At 42.1% G+C, this 21,348-nt stretch overlaps 1 protein-coding gene across 2 annotated transcripts in view; it reads right to left on the reverse strand.

The window, feature by feature from the left end:
• Positions 1-320: 320 nt before the first annotated feature.
• The window catches only part of THNSL1 (threonine synthase like 1), a 55,585-nt gene continuing 34,557 nt past the window's right edge, over positions 321-21,348 (reverse strand). Inside the window, exons 3-4 of one of the 2 annotated variants that reach the window (XR_008731722.1) lie at positions 11,718-11,818; positions 321-8,225 (exon numbers count right to left, since the gene is read on the reverse strand). The gene's annotated coding sequence lies outside the window, so the exon portion shown is untranslated. Of the gene's footprint in view, positions 8,226-9,811; positions 11,819-21,348 lie in introns of those variants that run through there. The other variant, XR_008731720.1, reaches the window with a different exon arrangement.

The raw sequence follows: 21,348 nt of genomic DNA on the forward strand, positions 1-21,348 counted from the left end.
TCCTAGTTCATCACTTCCAACTCAGAAAGGAGCAAGTGCCATTGCTGGTAAAACAAACTCAAAATTCAGGTGCTGGATTTACAGCCCTTCCCTGGGGTCAGTCTTTGGCCAGGCAGGAGGGAGGGGAAATGTCCCCCACTGTTATGCCTTAGTAGGTAACTTAGGCCATAAGCAGTGCTCTTGGCATAGCCCTCTTTTCTCTCCTCAGCTCTATAGCTTTGGTGTTTGGAGAGCTGATTTCTGTCCTCAGCTACCACTTTTCCTAGCTGCCCACAGCTGATCATCCAGGGCATGGAGGAGCTTGAGGTGGGAAGTGTGTCCTTGAGGCACCACCGAGTATCCTCAAAGCATGAAATCATCCTGGGTTCAATGGAAGCAGCTTAATACAGGAGCTGTTTCCCAGTGAGCTACAAAACACCAAGATAACACAAATACCAACTGTCTAAGCCAGAGTTTAGGTTGCTGTTCTGCAGTGGGATACTAATTTACTTGTGTTTGATGAGGCTAATGCTTTTCCTTCTTACAAAGATACTGTAGGATTTACACCCAGCTGAGGATAAGCAAGTTTAGAAATGCTGTGCATTTGAAAACGTGTTGTGAGGGTGGGGGGCAGAGAGGGAAGCTCTCCTTGAAGGCAGAGGAGAACAGAGACCTAGAGCAGACAGCCAGGTCGCCAAGTCCCGTCTCCTGCTGTCACACACCCCAGACTGTGCCAACCCCTCCAGATGCCAGCCACTTTTCTTTAGCAAAACAGCAAAGCATTTGCCCTGTGAATACCTTGGAGGGCTTATTGCAAAACCTCAGTGTCTAGGGGGTAGAAACTTTCTGACTTAAGCATACTCTGTGTCCTCTCTGAATGCTGGTTTGTGGGCTGATACCGTCCTTTCAATAGGTGCATCTCTTCTTTCCCGATGTTTCCCCTTAGAGGTACCGGCAGGCAGGGACGTTGGGGTTTGCTGGGCTTGTTCTGCAGCCACACAGGACTCTGACAGCTCCTAGGCAGGCCGGACACGTCTCTGAGATCACTGACAGAGCTCTGCAAGAAGCCCATGCAGTCATCCCTCAAATGGCAGAGCATCCTTGCTCTCCAGTACATGCCAATGGGACAGTCTCCTGGGTGTCCCTGATGAAGTTGCCCTCATGTAAAAGGGGAGAGAGCAGGAGCCAGAAGAAGGTCCAGACAGGGCATGTGAGCCTGCACAGTGGCTGAGGCAGCCTTTCCTGCTGCCCATCACTAAACTTAATGGTGAGAAATGAGTGAGTTTTCTAGTATTCCTTCTTGTTGCCATTGTAATCTACAAAATGTGTCATGTTTAAAAGAGGTTCATACAAATATTCAGTTAACATGCTTTAAACATCACTGTATATTGTCCCAGTATGAAGAAATGATGTCAGGGCTCTGTTTCGGTCAGGCTTTTCCCTTGTGGGACACCTTCTGCTGTTCATTTGGGTCCTATGTGGAATCCATCCCAATTACAACTACACTGCAGAGCATAGTGACTATTCCTTCCCCTTCGAGAACAGCACCTGAGCCATCTTTAAAGGGATGCAGCAACTCCATTCTGTAACCATCCCCATGAGCCCAGGGGGAGGATCCTGTGGCATCAGGCGGGTGCAAACCGGGTAGGGCAGCCTCGCTGGGGAGGCACCAAGGGTTGGCACAAGTTTTTGTTGTTCCTGTTCTGCAAAGCTCTCCAAAGGCTCAAGGACATTCTTTAAATTCCTTTCTTCTAGCCTGTTGTTTGATAGCCCATAAATAGCTCCTTTTCAAACACAATGCTGAAAGCCCTGAGTAATGAGCCAAGAGTGAAAATGTTCAGTATTTAAGCACTTTATTGTATTTGTGGAGGCCAAAAGCTTCAGTGCTCTGCTCAGCTTTAAATAGTAATAAAAAAAAAAACCCCACCCCATAGTCAATAAATGCTATCTTGCTCCCCAGATACCCATAAAACAGGGCTGTTTTCCTTCAGTTGTCACAAATATACATAAGAGCACAAAAGGTTGTGAAAATAGCAAGGGTGAGCAGCTCTGCATGCTTTCACGAAGTCAGTTTGGAGATCATGGCCAGGGTTTTCATATTCAGATACCTAAATATAGAGCTGTGCATACTCACCATGGCTGAATTGCCAGGAGCCTTTATGTTCAGAGCTGGAACATGATCAACAGTTTCTAAAAAATTCTCTGTGATGTCTAATTTTGGGTACCAAAAAGCAAATCTATTCCAGAACACAAGTTACTTATGGAAATATTGAGGTTTATTTTCTTTCATGTGTCATGGGATTAGTTTGTTCTATGACTGTGAAGGCAAGACCAGGGAGCAGCAACCTGAGCTTCCTTAGTATAAATATCATATTACTTAATAAATGTCATACCAATACCTGCCAATAATGACCTGGTTATCCCATCTTGTTCATTCAGCACCTCCTCACAGCAACATGAAGTGAATTTGCTGGCTTTAAGGCAAAGCAGTGCTTTTGGAGAAAGCACTTTCCAAAGAGCAAGAAAAATGTTTTGCCTTCCTAAAGACTTTTCACCTGTGCCAGCACGTGTTGTGTTAACTGCCCCGTTCAGCACAAGTCCTGCACCATCACTGGGGCGCACTTCTGCTGTACATGCAGGCACCATGAAGTGTTCTTGAACCCCGTGCCACTGGTTAGCATTATTAGGAGTAACTTGATGTCATTAGATGATAATCCATGGATTATAACAGAGTAAAATATCTGTTATCAACTCGCCTCTGTAACACAATTAACATTTCACATTAAATGGCCCTTAGTATCAGGGATGTTTATTAGCCCCTAACCCAGCCTCACTCCACCTGGGAGTATTCCTTTTAAATTATATGACCTGTGTGATTAGTTTCAGCACATTCTAAATTGCCGCAGTAGACGAGGGTCTCCAGGACAAACACCCTCCCCTTCCCTGTTTCGCTGCCAAAGACCTCTGCATCCCATCCACCCTGGCACAGACTAAGAGACTGAAGACATATTGCACTCATTTTGGTGATAGCTGCTATAAATGTTAAGTGGACTGTGAGGCTGGGAGTATTCTGCAGAAAGCAGCCATGATAATAAGTCATGGTAACAGTATTAGAAATGCCTCACGGTTTGTCAGGTAATGTATCTTTGCAGAGGCAAAACGCATGAGGAACAGAAATCCCACCTCCAGTCTGGTCACTCTCATGTAACTTACTGGCGGGAGGTGGTTGAAGGTGCAGGTAGGTCTCCTTGTGATCGTTGGCTCCCTGTCCCTGGACATGGTACTAACCTCTGCAGTCCACCGAAACACAGCCCAGGAATTCGGAGGTGGGACGCTCCCATGGCCACTTTGCAGAAAAAATGCCGTCTGTCTGCCCTGCTCAGGGTGCTGCCTTCATTCCTGCTGCCCAGCGGGGAAGAAACTTGTACCTCCCCGAGGTCTCCGCTCCCGCTTGCCCCAGCAGTGCTGTGTGGTCATGGATGGACACACAGAGGAGCTTGGGCTTCTGCTGGCCCGGCTCTTTCTTCTGGTTCTCCCCTAATAAAATGACTCGTTAGTTTAAGATGAAGCTGTCTTTCAAATTTTCTTCCAGTTTTGGGAATTCGAAGATTTGCTTTTCAACTTGATCCGTAACTCTCACAGTTTGATCAGTTAGTTACTCAAACAAATGCAAGACCAAATATTTTGACATTTTTCTTCCTTCTGTAGGTTGTAGATCCAACTTTTCCCAAACTTTTTGCTATTTTTGTCTAATTATTCACTCACACATCATTCAGGAAACAAAAATGGTCAGGAGCTGTGGAAGATGTGGCCCCTAAAGATTGGAGGAAGACCTCAGCTGGCACAAATGGCATTTCTCCAGCGGGGCAGTGGAGTGCTGCAGCTGTAGAGCAGCCAAGCAGCCAAGCCTTGTGGTGCCTATACCACGGGGACCTGACCACAGGGACCTGGCACGGTGTGTACCACAGTGCCCAGGCTGGAGAGGGAGGCAGTGGAGGCATCCCCAACCATGGGAATCCAGGGTTGAGACAAACCCAGGCTCACCCTGCCTTGAAAGAATGCCAAGAACTACTCCTAACATAGAAAAATGGGTGCACCTTAATCACTTCGCAACATTATGCCTATAAACATGAGAAAACCGTGGGTCCCTCTATAAGCAAGAGGACAGACAAGCTCCATACAGACTGCTCGATGCTTCCATGTTGCTGAACTGCGTCACTCAGGAGATGGTCTTTGGCTGCAGTGATAGGATCTGTGAAGTAGCTCATCACAGTTTCACACATTCCTAAGTAATTCCTATAAGAGTGGTTTTGGTTTAGCATGTGTAACTACTTCTGCATCCTGTTCCCAAACTGTATCTGGTGATACCCAAACCTAAAAGCCAAATAGGGATTCAGATTGATTTCTAGAATGATATTAAGGAGTCAGAGATAAAAGAGATATTTTCCCTTCTTTTGGGGTAAAATCTAATATAAAAAAGTCTCAGCTTCAGAAGTCAGATTGCTCTAGTAGAGCAGTCAGAAGCAGATCAGGTTCACAGACATAAAGCCTCAGCTGTATCGAAAGGAGAAAGTGGTGCTGGCAACTATTTGATTATCAGTTCGGGAAAGGGAATCCCCTCCAGGCCAATGTGGAAATGATGGGTGAAGAGAGAGTATCTTTGCCGTGATGATATTAATAGCTCATTTGCAAATTTTTACCCGAATCTATTCACTTCAAAAGCTCAGCTTGGGGACTGAGAGAGATATTTTTCAACAAAACATTAGTCTCAATTAACTAAATGTAACTAAGATAAATGAGGAAGCAGATAAAACTGGTAAGGCCATTAAATCCATAAAGGGAAGATGCTGAAACTTGTAAGGCACCTGAATACAGTCCTGCGAGTATTCCAAGGCAGGGTCAGAAAGGGATAACACAGCCCTCCCAGGCCAGAGATGCTGAGCGGCCAGACGATATTGACACAGACAGTCAAATAATAGCACAGCCCACAGCAAACACTGTGCACTAAGGTGGGAAAGAATTTTAATAAGCAATTTCAGTCTCATACATGCTATGAAAAAAGGACTTGGCATCATTCCCAATGACAGTGCCCTCCAGATTAGAGACTAAGTCACAGCATCCTCAAGGGAGGGTGAAAAGAGACAGTAATAGAGTTTCTTTCTTTCTGTCTTTGATCCTGATCTACTAATATTAACATGTGTTGCATAAGAGCTATGCTGGAGCAAAAAGAGCCAGCTGAAGAATAAAAAAGAATAGAATAGAATAGAATAGAATAGTATAGAACAGAACAGAATAGAATAGAATAGAACAGAACAGAACAGAATAGAATAGAATAGAATAGAATAGAATAGAATAGAATAGAATAGAATAGAATAGAATAGAATAGAATAGAATAGAATAGAATAGAATAGAATAGAATAGAATAGAATAGAATAGAATAGAATAGAATAGAATAGAATAGAATAGAATAGCATAGAATAGAATAGAAAAGTAGAATAGAAAAGAAAAGAACAGGACAGAACAGAACAGAACAGCACAGAACAACAACGTTAACTGATTTTAAGGCATTAATCCAGTTTTACAAACACCTATAGCAGGCCATGCACTCTTAAGTACACAGCAATTTATTTAACCAACAGCACCCCTTTAAAAGACTGTTGTATGATGTCTTCAGAAGGACCAACTCCCAGTTCCCTCAGACAAGGCAGATGTACAAAAGCAAGCAATATCTTATGGGATGACAGGTTCTGCCTTCTAAAACACCATGGAGGAGCCGGCACGTAGGCAAAAGGAACAAAACACCTTCAGGCATCAGGGGGCATCAAAAAGCTCAGCTGTCTTCTGCAAAATATCTGCAATTTGTTATTAGCCCAGGGTAAATGAGTCAGATGCTTCCCCCAGGAGCCATTACACCCAGCCGGGCTGGGGGCGGAGGACTGGCAGATGGCTGCTGGGGATGCCTTTCTGTCCGGAAAACTGGGAATGAAAAGATCATGCCCCCGAGCGCAGCTGATCTCTTAGTGACAGGTTCATGGCTGCTCTGTCCCCCAGCCCAGCGTGCCGTGGGAGCTCTCCCACCCCGGGCGGTGTCAGCACCAGAGCTGGCTTTGCTCCCCCAAGCAGAACGCAGGCTACTGCGGCGCCTCCATGGCCTTGATCCCGCTCTGGGCTACAAAAGATGAGAAGCCAGCAAAACTCCTGAAAAAGCCTCCTCACAACATGTAAGGCTGAAAGAGCAACATGCACATTATTTCCCCAGCTCTGCACCACAATGTGCCATGTGAGCCCTCCAGGAAAGCAGCATTTTCAGTTTTCCAAGCGATTGTGCTGCCACACCATTGTGGGCTCGGCCCCCTCCCGAGAGCAATTCCCCGCCAAGCTGTGCTCCAGGGAAGGCCAGCTCGCTTCATCTGCCACTGACACGGCTCGTGGACACAAGGGATCCTCTCACCGCCGGGCCGTTCACTTCCATTTGATCTTGCTCATTATTTCTCACCAGCTTTTTATAAATCAGTGTCCTGCAAGAAAGCCCAAAATTGAGCATAATGGAGACGTAGGCATGTGCGGTGCTTATATACAGATAAAGAAATGCCTGTTACAGCGCGGGTGGCTCTGGTGACGCCAAACGCGCCACCTCGCTGCTGTTCGTGTGGCTCCAAACACAGGTGCTCGGCCACCCCGAGCCCATGCACGCAGCCAGGTCCACCCTGAGTGTCACCTGGGCATCGGACAGACACGTTCATCCTTTCCAACTTTCCTATCAAAATTATCAGGAACTGGAACACTTGAAAGCAACTAAATGTTTGAAAGGAAAGATATGCAAACTCTTTGTTCCCTCACGAACTTGTGAGTAGCGACATTTTTCTGCCTGTTTGGAGAAGTTATCATTATTTTTGAAAACATAAGGTAAATCTTTTACAGAAAAGGCTTTAAACTGTTGGGTTTTTTCCTTTTCTTTTTTCCCTAGATAGAGCCAAAAACCTTCAGTGTTTTCTAGATCAGTGGCTTCCCTCAGTTGTTTGTGGTTTTTTTTTAAATCAAAAAGGTACAATTTTGCCTTGGTAGATTATTTCTATTATTTATTTGTGCTTTTTCTGTAAACAAGACTGACTGCTTAATGGAAAGTCGTCCTCTGTGTTTCTCAAATAAGAAAGTAGCTGCTGTCCCAGAGGCAGCAATAATTGCCTGAATGGCAATGAATAATTGCTTGGTAACAGCCAGTGCAGGGCTTTGCTTTTCACCGTGAACCTATTCCCTGCGCAGAGACTAATTAGTTACTGCCAAAAGCGAAAGGGAGACTCGCAGAGCTGCTCGGCTGCTCTCGTTCCCAGTAATTTGTGAGGTGTTTCCTTATGCCTCCCAGTCTCAGACCAGCCATGGCCTAACTCCAAACCCCTCCTTAGCATGTCTGGCCATCAGCTCTGTACCCTTCCTCTGCGATAGGATTTGAAACCTCACTGCATTTTTCCTGTCCCTGGAGCAAAATAAAATGCACAACCTTCAGCTCACGAGGATGAGCTCTTCCAGCTGGGCATGGGGCTTTGGTTAATCAGCGAGTGGTGGGGCTGCATTGCTGGGAAGGCACCAGACCATCACTTTGATCACTGGATTTCCAGTGAAATATAAAGGAGAAGTGGATGGGACAAACAGACATGCGGCTTCGCTGTCTCCTCTGTGGGCCCCCCATGGCTATCCTCACTCAGGTCTGTCATGCCAGGTTGCTTTGCCTTTGGAGCTTTAGGAAATCAAGAGTTTAGAGCTAATCTCTCTCTGCTGGGTTCTAATGCAACGTTCTCTGGGAGGCACGAAGACCCAGCTTATAGGGCTACATAGGTACATGTATGCTCAGAGTAGGTATTAGGAGGAAATGTCAGGAGTGAATTATCTATGATGACGTAATTAAATACTATATTATAAAGCATATCTAGAGAGAAGCTGAGCTAAGGCTCCCTTGGAAGTTATGACTTAGTTATTTCCTAGTAGCTGAATGTTTGACCTTGGAATTGTAGCGTTTCTCTACCCAAGTTTTCACATGTCGTACTAGTAGGTAACTTCAGTAGCTTCAGACACAGACTTGACAAGTATCTCCAGTGACCACGTCCCATGTTGTCTTTCAGCTTCATTACACATGGCAAGCGTGAGGGAGATGGAAAGAGTGAATGAGAATTTTAATTGCTTTGGAAAGCATGATGTTCTGCTCATGTTCAAATTTATACGGAGTCACTTGTTGGGGTAGCTCTTTTAGCCTGTGTGAAACAATAATGAAAGAGTTAAGCAGGAATGTCGTGGGTAATTATTTTAAAATTAATACATATATAATTAATTCCCAGTCTGCATTTTGCAATAATCCAGTCTTGCTCCCACTGAACTCTGTGGCAGTTTTGTCATTCACTTGAAATAAAACAGGTTGCAGAGCTATCATAAAGTGAAATCCAGCACTTCAATAAACCCTTTATTCTGATGTTCCAGGGTCTTCTTCAAAGATGCGTAGTAATATTACTCCCATTATACAGATATAGATGCTAACATTACAGAGTCAGCCAGATGGTCAGGTGATGGACAAGAAAATAATAATTCATAGCCTGCTTAAACAAATGAGTTTCAATGAAATTACAGATTCTATTTCCAATGGACGAATTATAATTTTTATTATTCACAAGGGAAGTTCAGCTTGTTCTTGCAACCCATTTTAAAATGCCGTTTGGAAACTGTATTCCAAATGTTTATTCCAAAATAAAATAGCTTTAAACTGAAAGAGCGTAGACTTAGCTTAGGTATTAAGAAAAAAATTCTTCACTGTGTGGGTGGTGAGGCACTGGAACAGGTTCCCCGGAGAAGCTGTAAATGCCCCGTCCCTGGAAGCATCCAAGGCCAGGCAGGATGGGGCTTTGAGCAACCTGGTCTAGTGGAAGGTGTCCCTGCCCATGGCAGGGGGGTTGGAACTAGATGATCTTTAAGGTTCCTTCCCCACCCAAGCCATTCTATGACTCTATGTTTCTGTGAAATTATTACCTTATCTATTAACTGTTAAGATACCTGTTATAGCCTTCCCTAAACACCCAGATTATCCCAGGGGCTCTCAGCGTTGCAGGTAAGACCACTCACTGCGGGGAAGGACAGTGGCACCAGGCAGCTGCAGTACCACAGCAAGGGGAAAGGGCAAAGGGGGCCGGGATGTGGTGGAGCAGCTGGCACTGGCTGTGCTGGGAAGCAGGACGCAGCCCCGCGCTCACCCTGGGCACGATACCCACCCACTCCCCACAGCAGGGCAGTCAGCGATGCTCTGGGGAGGGCAGTTCCACAGCAACGGTCACTACAGGCAGCACATGGCCTCTCCTAGACCTCAAAGTCGGGCTTGGCATCTGAAGATTTGTGAAAGCATTTGATGAATTAGGATCGAATTTTCCCATTTTTTTATTAACGTGCCTGGCAAACACAGAAAGTGCATTCACAGCTGCATTGTCCAACACACCCTCTGTGCTACTGTTTGTCGGGTCTTTTTCCCATCGGGGCATCCATACCAGCAGTTTTGGTTTAGGCATCTTGCCAGCCCTCTAACACACTCCTGTTCCCCTTGGACAGGCTGTATAAAGCAATAGGCATTTGGTTTACATCATTATTCTGGGTCCTGGTTCCCAGTTGAACACTGTTCAGACTTCTTGTGGTATAAAGGCACCCAGGTCCCTCCCAAGAGCAAGATGCAGATTTCTGGTAGTGACTCCACACTCGGGACAGCTGACTGTCTCACAGCGATGAGATATTTCCCCTCTGTCTGATAACACAAAGTGTTTCTGTTGGAAATTATGTATTAAAAGACTTGGCAAACTGAAAATTAGCAGTGATTTTATTTTTTTTAATTATAAAAGCAACCAGCATTTCCAAAAATACTCTTCTCATTTATGTATCAATCACAAGGCAGAAACTGCTCTTGAATTATCATTGCTTGTAGGAAACTGCCTTAACTTTACAGATACCAGAACAAAGTGTTTATTTTTGTTATCATGAAAGAAAAACTCATACATCCTTCAGTCTGCCTATATTTCAAAGCCCATCTGAAGCAGAGCAGCAGGTGTAGCAGTTTCTCGCAGTCAGTTGAAAATACTGATGATTAATTGCATATATGCCCCCAGATCTCTGCCCCTCCTCCAAAAGCCAATCCCTTGGACTCGGCTGCACACAAACAGGGCTGCACAGCACCACCTGCTCTCCCTGTGCTACATAATATGCTCTCCAAGCCCGGGTGCAGCTGGAAATTTAGTGAATCCAAGTTCAGGGGAGGCAACTAAGGACAGTGGGGTATAATAGAGTGGGCTGCAGAAAAGAATAATTTATTTTCCAGTTTCTAGACTGCTGCAAGTCTCTCTCCAAAATGTGCCTTTTGTCTGTTGAGCAAATGCCCCAAAGTAAATGCTATTGTACACTCTGCAACAACGTTTCTGGGGTTAGCTTACACCAAACAGACTGATTTGCTTAGAGGAGCTTGGGCAGCAGCACCTGCTCCAGAGCAGGAGCTCACAGTGCGACTGGGAAGCTTTTCCTGCTGAGCACCTTCATATCTTTCTGCTGTGCAAAGTCCCAGTTCTCCAGGTTCTTGTGTGATTTAATCAAAGTCAGCAACATAAGTTCGAGGGATACTTTTCCCTGCCTTTTGTCAGTATCCGGTTCACACTTAGTAGCTTTGGAGACCTCTTTACCAACATCACGTGTCATCACTACTTTACAGTTAACATCCATGGGGGTTTTGTTATACGGCTGCAGATGGAAAATCATCCGAGAACAAAGTTTATAGGCCAAATTGAGGTCATATCTCTCTCTGTAATAAACACCCTTCCAACAAGAATGCCTGATTTCTTCCCAGATAAAAATGCTCCTTTTTAGAGCTACCTTTTGTTTCCTGCTTTTTGCCCAATTATCAACTTAATGAGCCAACTTTTCACTTATTCCATTACCCCGCATCACAGACATTGCACTGATCTGAAATTTTGCCAAATGCTCTAAAAAGCTATTGCACTCCCCCTGTACACCATAACATTAATATCTTCAAACCATTCCACTACATTGAGCTATGACCTTGTTCCTAACAATACAATCACTTTCCCATCTTATGCTCCTGCCTCTTGGTTGGTTTTCCATCACTTGTTTATTCCTCTCTTTAGTTAAGAATATGTTGAAGGAATTTCTTAACTACTTCAGGTATCAATCCAAATCTCTAATTCCCCTGAATGCTTTTGTTTGCCAGCCTTTAAGGTTTTTCTTTAAATATCAGTTGGCAGATAGCAAGTATTGTTCATACATTTGAAGTTACAGCTGAAATCCACACAATGTTATTATATATCATCATAATGGTCTGATTGAAACTAGTGAATCACATGTCACTTTCACTATATGCCGAAATGGATACTAAACTAAGCAAAATCAGAGGTAAATCCCATTTCAAACCTGCTCCTCAGAACTGACATCAGTTAGGGGCAGCTAAATTGCCAACCACTTTGCGTTTGCATCTTCATTTAAAAAAACAAACAAACAAACAAAAAAACACCAAAAAACCCAAACCCCAAACCCCCCATCCCACCCCACCCCAAATTAAAATGGATGGAACCAATGTATACTCGCGGTCCAGCTTAAATTATCCAGGTATTCCGTTTTAGTCCAATGCCCTTTTGCTTGCTTAATCGCCTGGTTTGATAAGTGAGATGAAGAGACTGGCAACAAGAAACACAGTGCTGGCAGGAATGAACCTGGTATGAAAGACGTGCAGAGACAGGGAGACACGGCATCTCCAGTCAGGTGTGAGGAGCTGCAGAGCACATGCCAGATGGCACACAAATTTCTTCCATGTCTGAAAACCAACACAAGTTCAATAAAGCTTTGCTGTATCTGAATGCCACCTATTTACATGCATAGTACATCCAAACATGAAGCCTATAAAAGCTACTAGACCCGCCCAAACTAAGACTATTTCTTTGATCAGAGGGGTCTGAGGGCAGCTGAGCATCTACTTCTGCCATGTCTGAAATGTGGTGTGCTTCTGGAAACGGCTGCTGGCTTTGGCTGTGGCAGCAAGGGGGGACCTATGCCAGCAGCGCAGGTGGCTGCTGTGATTGGAAAACAAAGTTATTTTCATCTGTGTGCTTGCGTAAGCAATAGTGCAACGTCTCTTTTACCCTTAGTCCCTGCCCCGACCCTGGATACCCACATCAGGTCTGGGAATGTTGTTCTTGTTCCTCCAGCCCTGATGCTAAGCTGGGCACCTGTGTGGGTGGCCAGAGGGCTGGCTGGTCCCTGCAGCGCTCCAGGGCCACCACACCATGCTGGTGTGGACATTGGGGTCAAGAGCAGCGAAAGCACAGTACCACATGCCAAGTCTGCCTCGAGGGTCATATGTTTCAAGTGATTTCACCAAGGGAAATGACAACAAAGTGGTTAAGGGTATCAAAAGGCACTTTTGACCAGAGGCTGATAGAGAAGCATCACTCGGACAGGTCAGGAGGGACCTGACAAGAGGAGATAAGGATCGGTGCAGAAAAAGCATAGAAAAGGGAGAGGGGGAAAGAAGAGAAAATCATGAGGTGGTTTCTGTTGCTTTTTATTGGTGTTGTAGACATCGTATTTCCTATGGGAAGTATTTCAGTCATGTCAAAATACTCCAGTAAATCAGCGTAAGTCCGCACAGTTGCAGAGATGCCATCTTCTAAGTGTCTGCTTTCCCCCCCAGGTTCTATAGAATCCGTGTTAGTATTTTGTCCCCAGTCCCTGAGACACTCTAACCAGCTCAGCACTTCAAGTTCTGCCTGTTTTCACTTTTATTACCTTGCACGGTTTCAGTTTACATACTCGCACAGCTCAGCGACAGTGACAGTGCACCAAGGTCAGGCAACAATGCTGCACAAAACCAGCCAAGGGTCAACGGCAGCTGCAGACCTGGGCCTGAGCCTGACTGCGCGGCTCAGGAAGGTCGTGTGGTCCCTCTGCCACACCTCACACACACTGCACAGCAGGGACAACTGCACGGGCCACATCCCACCTGGACCTGCTGAGGCGGCAGACTGGTACCCACGGGGGTGCACATCTCTTTCCACAGATGATCTGAGATGCATCAGCCAAGCTGACTTTCAGAGTGATCCTACGAGCATGGTATTCTGTGCATACAATAAACTGAAATACATATACAATCGATATGCATACACTTCATATATACATGGGCATATGCATAAACTCTCACATTTTCTGTCTCTCAAAACACACAGTAAACTGAGTAGGATATCCGGGGAACCTTCATAATCAGGAAGAAGTCATACAGCTTCAGTTAAATAGACTGTTAAAGTATAAAAGCTCATCCCATGTTAAACACAATTTTTGAGATTTTAAAATTTTAAATGCTTTCTTCTTCCTTTAGCTCAAATATTGCCAGACAAAAGTAGAACTACCCCCTGAAGCTCCAAAAAAGTTGTTTCCCTGGTATCTAGCCTCTCACTGCAGCAGGAATTTAAAGAAATCTGTCAAGAAAACCACAGCTCTACTTTTATAGTAAGATTTTAAGGCTAGAGGTGGCCTGTTTTAGTCATGTTTAAAAGAATTGTTTAAGGGGTCAGAATTCCAATCTTGGGCATTAATTCACAGGCACTCAGCAGAATTGTGTCCAGTTTCTGACTATTCACTGGATCTGATTTTTCCCGCTGTTTCTCCCCTTTTTACTTTCTACATATTGAAGTCTGCTTCTAAGAATAGCTCTTCATTTTTGTGTCATTCATTTGTGAATTTGGGGAGGAGGAAGGCAGGAAACACTCCCCACCACCCAACCCCCCCCCCCCCCCCCCCCATTCCTCTCCATTGAAAATTGTAGCACACCTACACTTTTTCTCCCCTGCAGAATTCATGGCAATTTGTAAAATCCTGCTGTCTGACAGTTGTCAGAAGTAGAGTTAATGACAACACAGTTCACAGACCTTAAGTATGAACATTTCAAATGGTACCTGATTCCAGAAGGGAAATAAAACTCTTGACTTGCAGTCCAAGCATCAGCCTGAAAGGAACTTAACTACATTGACCACAAAATGCTTACTAAAAGATTATTTTTTTTAATTTTATGATTCCAGTATTTTGAGTTGTAATATAGAGTTAAATTTACTGTACAAAGACTGATTTGAAATTCTCCTCTGAAAAGGATTAGAAGATTTTAAAATATTGTTATGCTAAAATGACTTCATGATAACAGGTGATGGTGAAGAATTTGAGTGCATTACACAGACATCTGCTTCGCAAACCAAAAAAAATTACCAAGGTGGTCTCAATGACACTCCAAATGTGGCTTATTTCTTCTGTCTACCCTGTAAAAACAGATCTACGAACGACATCATCACTAATAACATCTATTGCAGCTGTTAAAACAAAAGAAAAAAAGGAAAGGCAAAGGAAATACAGCACATACAGAGCACAATTTAGGAACGCAGGACTGTGTAGTTGTTTCTGGGGAATTTGAGACAACTGCGTAACAAAATTGCTTTCATAAGCTGATCAAAAAACTTCTTAAATTAAAGTGACAGAAACTCATTGGGGGAAAGTCAAGGGACATCAGAGGTTAAAGAGACCAATTTTTGCCTTTGTGGTCCTTATCCACACAGCCACAGTAGCCATATGGCACAGCAACTTGTCAGCTTCTCAGCTGCACCTTTAAGCTGTTCCATTTATATGTAATATGATTTATGAAGCAGATCACGGAATTAATATAAGGAACAAAATCTCTTCACTAAAGGAGATGATACTTCTTCTGCCCCTGAACTAACCGAACAGCCACCACTGTGGGAGGTGGCAGACCCACTCTTCACCCCACAGACTTAGAACAACAGTGAGCTAAGTGATCACAGAAGGCAAATCTTATTTTGGATGGATTAAAAAAAAAAAAAAAAGTTTATATTTCTTCATTTCCCCCACCAGCTGTCAGCTGTGCCTTGCGGAAATGAGTAACAATTTGGATATTGGGTGCTACAGAGATCTTAGTAGTTTGTGAAATAGTTTTCATCTACCTTTTATACTGACTATACAGCATTGGAAAGTTCACTTTGTACTTGGTATCTTCTGGCTCAGTTTCACCACTCTGCATTTTGAAAAGGGACTGACTGTGTATTAGGTTGGACTTCTCTTTAGTAAAGCAACTCTAGTGTCAGGCAAAAGTAACACAGAGGCTAGCTATGTCTGTTTGATATTCAGATGCCTTTGAGTAGGAAAAGACCTGTACTTACACCTACCACTTTTTCACAGTGATATGAATGAGCAAGAAAGTAAGAGCTTTGCCATCAGTGACCCAGGAGCACAAGGAACAGAGATGTTGGCAATTCAACTGCTGTACACTTCCTGGAATCTGGACTTAAATGCTAATTTTAACAGTTTGAAAATGTAACATCTTTTTGCTTTTTGTAAAGGAAGTGAGGACTGTTTTTCTGTTTCCAGTAATCACCAGTGCATTTTCAGCACCCAACATAAATTCAGAGAATCTGGTGTATTGTTTTGACCACAGATAAAGTAAAATTATACAATTTGGAAGTATATTAAAGTATCTGATAATTTGCTATAATGTGTATTTCAAGATTTCTGAGATTGAGGAAATGAAAGGGATAGAGTGAAAGAGATTGCTACTAAATTTGGGAAGAAAATCCCCATCTTGCATAATGACCCTTTGTATCCCACCTATTTAAAAACCTCATGGAAGCGCTTTATAAATCTAACTTCTTTCCAGTAGGCAAACCTGGTCATCTGTTGAAGGTAAACCAACTAATTGTCTTTGGAATACAAGTATTCCAGAAAAATGTTTCATCAAAAAATATAATCCAGAGTGATAAATCATTTAGAACAATAAAATCACTTGCATGAACAAACACAGCTTCTGCCAGTAATTGTGCTTGCTTGCCCTAGGCATAAGTTTGTTACATCTGGGAAGTGATAATACTCATGGTTACAGTTCCCAGTATCACATTTCCCTTTCCCAGTTCACACTTGCCCATAGCTATGCTTATACAGTAGCAGTTTATACATAAAATGCAATTCCAAACATTTATAATCCACCTCTTGCAAGCAATAAATTGCATCAAATTAGCCCCTGATGTGCTTTGTACTAGCAAAGAAATTTGCAGATTTGTCATGAAGTGTCATGTCAGCAGTCAGTATGGCCATTTTTTTCTGACAGTGTTACCTGCAAGTGCTTGTTTATATGAACTTACAGTGGCTGAGAGACCCTGAGGCAAAAGGACAAATTCAGTGACATTCATTTCCCCTGTTTCTGGATGCTGGAGTACATATCCGTCTGATTTGACATCATGAGATGTCCCAGAAGCAACATCTGCAATGGCTGAGACCACTGGTTTCTATTGGTGATGTCTATCACACCCTACTCGTCATGGCATGTTGGGGAACCCTGAACCCTGCCTCTGCCTTGACTAACCTGTTTCACTTGTCTAGCTGTCTATGTTTCTACTTACAAACTATCCTTCACAATAAGCCCTCTCCACATGCCAGCCATCAGCCCTTGAGAGCAGAGTGTTTCTTTCCTCACCACATTTTGTTTTCATTTTTTTACACCTCCTCTGTGGGAAGGCTTCTTGTTCTTCTCAATGGAATCCTGTCCACATCTACTTACTTAGTGCTATGTCTAATTACTACAAAGAAAACTCAGTATGCAACTTAACTTGAAAGGTAACAGCAACAAATCATTTACTTCCCCATCCACATTTCATAATTATTGTGAGTAACTTTCTTTGTACTGCCATTTCCACATCCTTGAAACAGTCATCTCCACTTCAACAAATTTCTTTAAAATTTGCAGCAAGTAGATGTTCAAGCCTTCAAATTCTACTGATAGTCAACACAAGGTACTATTAACTCAGTAGGTTTGCCTCTGCACTCCTGGTGCCAGATCCAACCAGCAGGTAGATTCTACCAACCTGATTATTCTGAAAGTGGTTTTTGACTGACAATTGTTTTCAGCAAACAAAAATTCATATTCTGTTTTGGATAGCCACCTTTGAGAAATGATGGAGGTATAACAGCACAGGAGGAAAAAGAACATCTGCTTAATGTCAAAGTACTACCTGCTCACTCAGCAAAGATTGTCATTAGTGTCAGCAGCGGATGCAGCCACTACTCTGTCCTCTCAGCTGTGTCAAATGACAGGAACCAAAACCAGAAGGCTGAGGCATCAGCGGGAGGTGGCACATGGAGCAAAAGGATTAGCAGGAAATGTACACATGCACTAGAAAAGATGCCATGAAGTTTTGCTACCACAAAACAACAAAACAAAACAAAAGAACATTAGTTATCATAATCCTTTCTGTTGACTTGAAATAGATTTGAAAACAATTCCACAATTTACATTGGATTCCAGTTTGAGCATAAACTTATGGTAATGTCTTTTTTTCCAAACCAAAATGCAACTAGTGCAACTAGCTAGAATGGAAATATAAATCATTACTTAGCTCAGGTCTGATCTTAGAGAGTCAGCAAAAATAAGCAAAGTAAGACCTGGACCTTAACCATGGGGGGGAAAAAAGCAAGTATGATATACATGTCTCTGTTACATAAAATCCAGTGCACTTGTATTAGTTTAGTAGGTTGGACCATGCTCCCTCCATGCTTGTATTTAAGGAGAAAGAATAACAATGTATTTGAATGTAGCACGCAAAGATTACAAGAAACTGGAAAAGATACAAAGCCTGAAATAAAGCAGGGCTGCCTGTGGGCTCTGTTAGCAACCTGGATGACAGGCATTTGAAAATATGTATCTTGGTCATTTTTACATTAATCTATGAAAAATTTGCCCCTGCACAGCAAGACATATTATTTATACTGCTTTTTGCTGCGAATGCCGTTATCTGCTCTTCTTTATTCCAAAACTCACTAAAACCCCCACATGCTGTATCGCATTCAAAACCCCAAACACTTGGGTTTTGCGTATAAACCATTGTATTATTTGTGCTCTTGATTTAAATTTTAAATAACTGTGGTTTATTTTAGATTCTTATACTAAAGCAAAATTAACACAAGATTTACAGTTGAAAAGTCTCCAGCAGCATATAATACCATGAATTAATGTGGTGTTTCACCGACCAGGAACCATCACATATTTCTGGGTACTCCACATACCAATGATTATAAACCTAATTATCATTAAGGTTTCTTACCGAAATTTCTGTCACTTACATTTCATAAAAATGAAAATATAAAAAGCTCATATAACATCATAAATGCTTATGACAGCCTTTCATTTAGAGCCCTTCAAAAACGGCAAGAAATTACCATGTCTAGCAAACTTCTGTTAGGAATGCCATCTTGTGGTTAAAAGCTGTATACAACGACGATTCTAGGTAATTTTAACTAAATTTTTACTTGCAGAATAACGTTTTTGCAGAAATGAGCTATTCATGTATGACCTTTTGGAACTGTGCAGTATTCTTTTATTAACCATTCTGTATAGAAATGACTGTCAATATGGCTTTCCTGTCCTCATCTGTATACAATGCTAATTAATTATGCAGGGACCAGTAGTTTCATTATGAGATGAGATGCATTTATTAGCATTTTAAATAGAACCAGACTGCCACATGTACTTAGTAAAATAGTCCACTAAATGCCTACTCTATTTAGGTATAATTTAGTGAATTAGTCTGAAATGTATAGGAAATACATTTTTTCTCCAGATACCTTTCTAGAGCAGAACCCTATAAGCACACTTTACCTTCTCTAAGCTTTACAGAGCGTCTTTGGTTGGTATATAAAAGGTCGAGTCTAACTATAAAAAGGAAACATTGGATTTTTCTATTTGTCTTATATAGATGTTATTACGAGCTGAAAATTAATTGAAAATGGCCACTGGATCGCAACTTGCTCATGAAAGCAGACAGAAATGCCAGGTAAACAAGAATGGAAAAAAGGGGTCCAAAAGCATCTAATAAACCTTAAAAGATCTCTAACTTTTAAAAGCTTGGGAAAATAAACAATAATTAGCTACACTGAATAAAGCTCACATTTGCATAGGCACTTTCCTCCTGTGTATGTTCATCTCATTTTCATAATGAAAGTATATACTATTGCCCAAACCATCACAACACATATTGTAGAATGAAATTTAAAACTGATGAGCCATATCCTAATAGCCATGAGTGAAGTCACGGTGTGCATTAGTAGTCCATTCGCAATTCTCTAGAGACAGAAAAAACCAAGGCTAACCATATCCAGTAGCCTACTTAGTGCACAACTTGTTCTGTGTACTGGTAACACTACAGCAGACTGAAATGAGTTCACAAGCTCTAGCACTCAAACTTCTCTGTGAAACACTGCTCATACTTGCCTTAGTATGCGATTATTCCTGGGGCAGCCAAATTGCACTGCCTTGATTATTTAGTTTGACCCCTTGTGTAACATGAATCTGACTTGCCCGAATTAGTCCTCTTTCTATCACATCACATCTCTTCAGGAAACCATCTAACAGGTCCAGACTAGAGAAACCTTTACCATTCTGTTACGTGCCTTTATTGCTTCTTGTAACATGTCCAGCTTCTGCTTAAAATCGCTGGATCACTCTTTCTCTGCTAGATGGAACAACATTATTTTATTATCAAATTTTTGCTCCAAACATGATTCTTCTAGGCTAATTCTCATTAAACAAAATATATTCTGCTTATTGAGACTCTCACGCCACTGCTTCTTTTTAATCCTTTTATTACCCTCATTAGTCTTTTCTGTCCAGTTTTCCAGCGCTACTGGAAATTGTGAGTACTGGAGCTGGACATAGCATACTTACAAAAGATTACACCTAAGTCAAATATAGACAGCAATATTGCTTCCCTTGCTTCCCGTTTCTAAACCTGAGGATCTCACTGGTCCTTTTGGCCATGTTCTCGGGCATACTGAATATCCATACTCAGATGAGCATGTACATCTTCCCAGCATTTCCTACAGCAAATTGTTCTACTTGGTAAAGTAGAGGTCCTCAGACCTCTGCTCCTCGAAACACAGGTCTACTTTAGGCTACAGTAAAATGAAGATTGCTTATAGCTCCCAACTAAGTCATTAATCTTAAACAGAATAAGTGGGTCCTTAAGCTTTGTAGCATCCATAGATTTGAGCAGTCATTATTTTATTCCCTTCTCTGTTCTTAACAAACCCATGGTTAAGAGCCAAATCCTGTGTGAGCTCACGTAACAAATCTGTCCAGTCACAGCTGTCCCTCCAGGATTTACATTCTGAGATCTTTCAGGTTTTGACTCAATTAGTGTCATGATGAATTTTAAAGCTAGGGGTGATACACTGCATGTTTCTATAGCAATAACATATTTAAAATAAAATATTTGAAAATCTAAGGGTATTCCAAATACCAGTAATGAAATACCTAAATAAAATGCTAGAGCAATAATTCCTGTGCTATGTAACTGATTTTGTGGAGGTTTTATTTAAAAATGCGTCCCCATCATCTTGCACAGGAAAAACACTGTGACTTCTCTGCTTGGTTAAATTTTCTAAGAAATTGTACTTAAGCAAGTAAATCAGGTGTTTTCTTAATTCTGCTGAACAATTTCCCTGTTAAACATTTTATTTCCTCTGCTGTCAACAAAGTAGCCAGAGACCATCTTAAACAGTTACCAAGGAATAGTCTTCTCAGGTAAAAGGCACAAAGAGTTTACAACTACCTCCATGCCGAGAGCCCTTCAAAAGTTTTACTTAAGTTGGAGCGCAAGACCAAGGTTGTGTCTTTTAGAATGTTTCATTCTGAAAAACTTTTGAAGCAACAGCTTCCCAGTTCTGATAAGCATGCTAAGCATATTTATGATACTGTGAAAAAACACAGTAACATTTAAATCCTCCTCAAGCTGCTAATATATATTCATAATTAACTGCTTGTTCACGTTAATTCACTGAAATTACTTACTCCTTTCTTATTGCTGCTTCAACCATTCAAGTAATTTTTAAGCCTGTGATCCTAAAGTCATATTCCAAGTGAACCAAAGCTGCTCCACAACTGTTAACAATCAGCTCATTCCTCCACTGAACTAAGCATGAACAAGAAAGATTAAACTGTCAGATTTCCGTATTAATTCCTCACAATACACAGACTTCCCCTGCAGCACCAAACAAGTCTGTGGTGCAATATAAACAGAATGTTTAGCCATTTGCTATTTTTGATGTGGGTTTACTTTTTTGTAAGGTACTTTCCTCCCAGGATAATGCAAATTATCTCACTAATATGTCAGTCTCAACAAAGGGAATTACTAGATTGTTTACTATGCACCTAACTTCCAAGTAAACACAGGACTCAACAAGTCTTTCAAGATTTAAGAATATAAAATTCTGAAACCACTTCTTTTAGTAGATTTTCTTAATATC

The sequence above is a fragment of the Falco cherrug genome, chromosome 4 (genome assembly GCF_023634085.1).
Source record: "Falco cherrug isolate bFalChe1 chromosome 4, bFalChe1.pri, whole genome shotgun sequence".
Lineage (NCBI taxonomy): Eukaryota > Metazoa > Chordata > Aves > Falconiformes > Falconidae > Falco > Falco cherrug.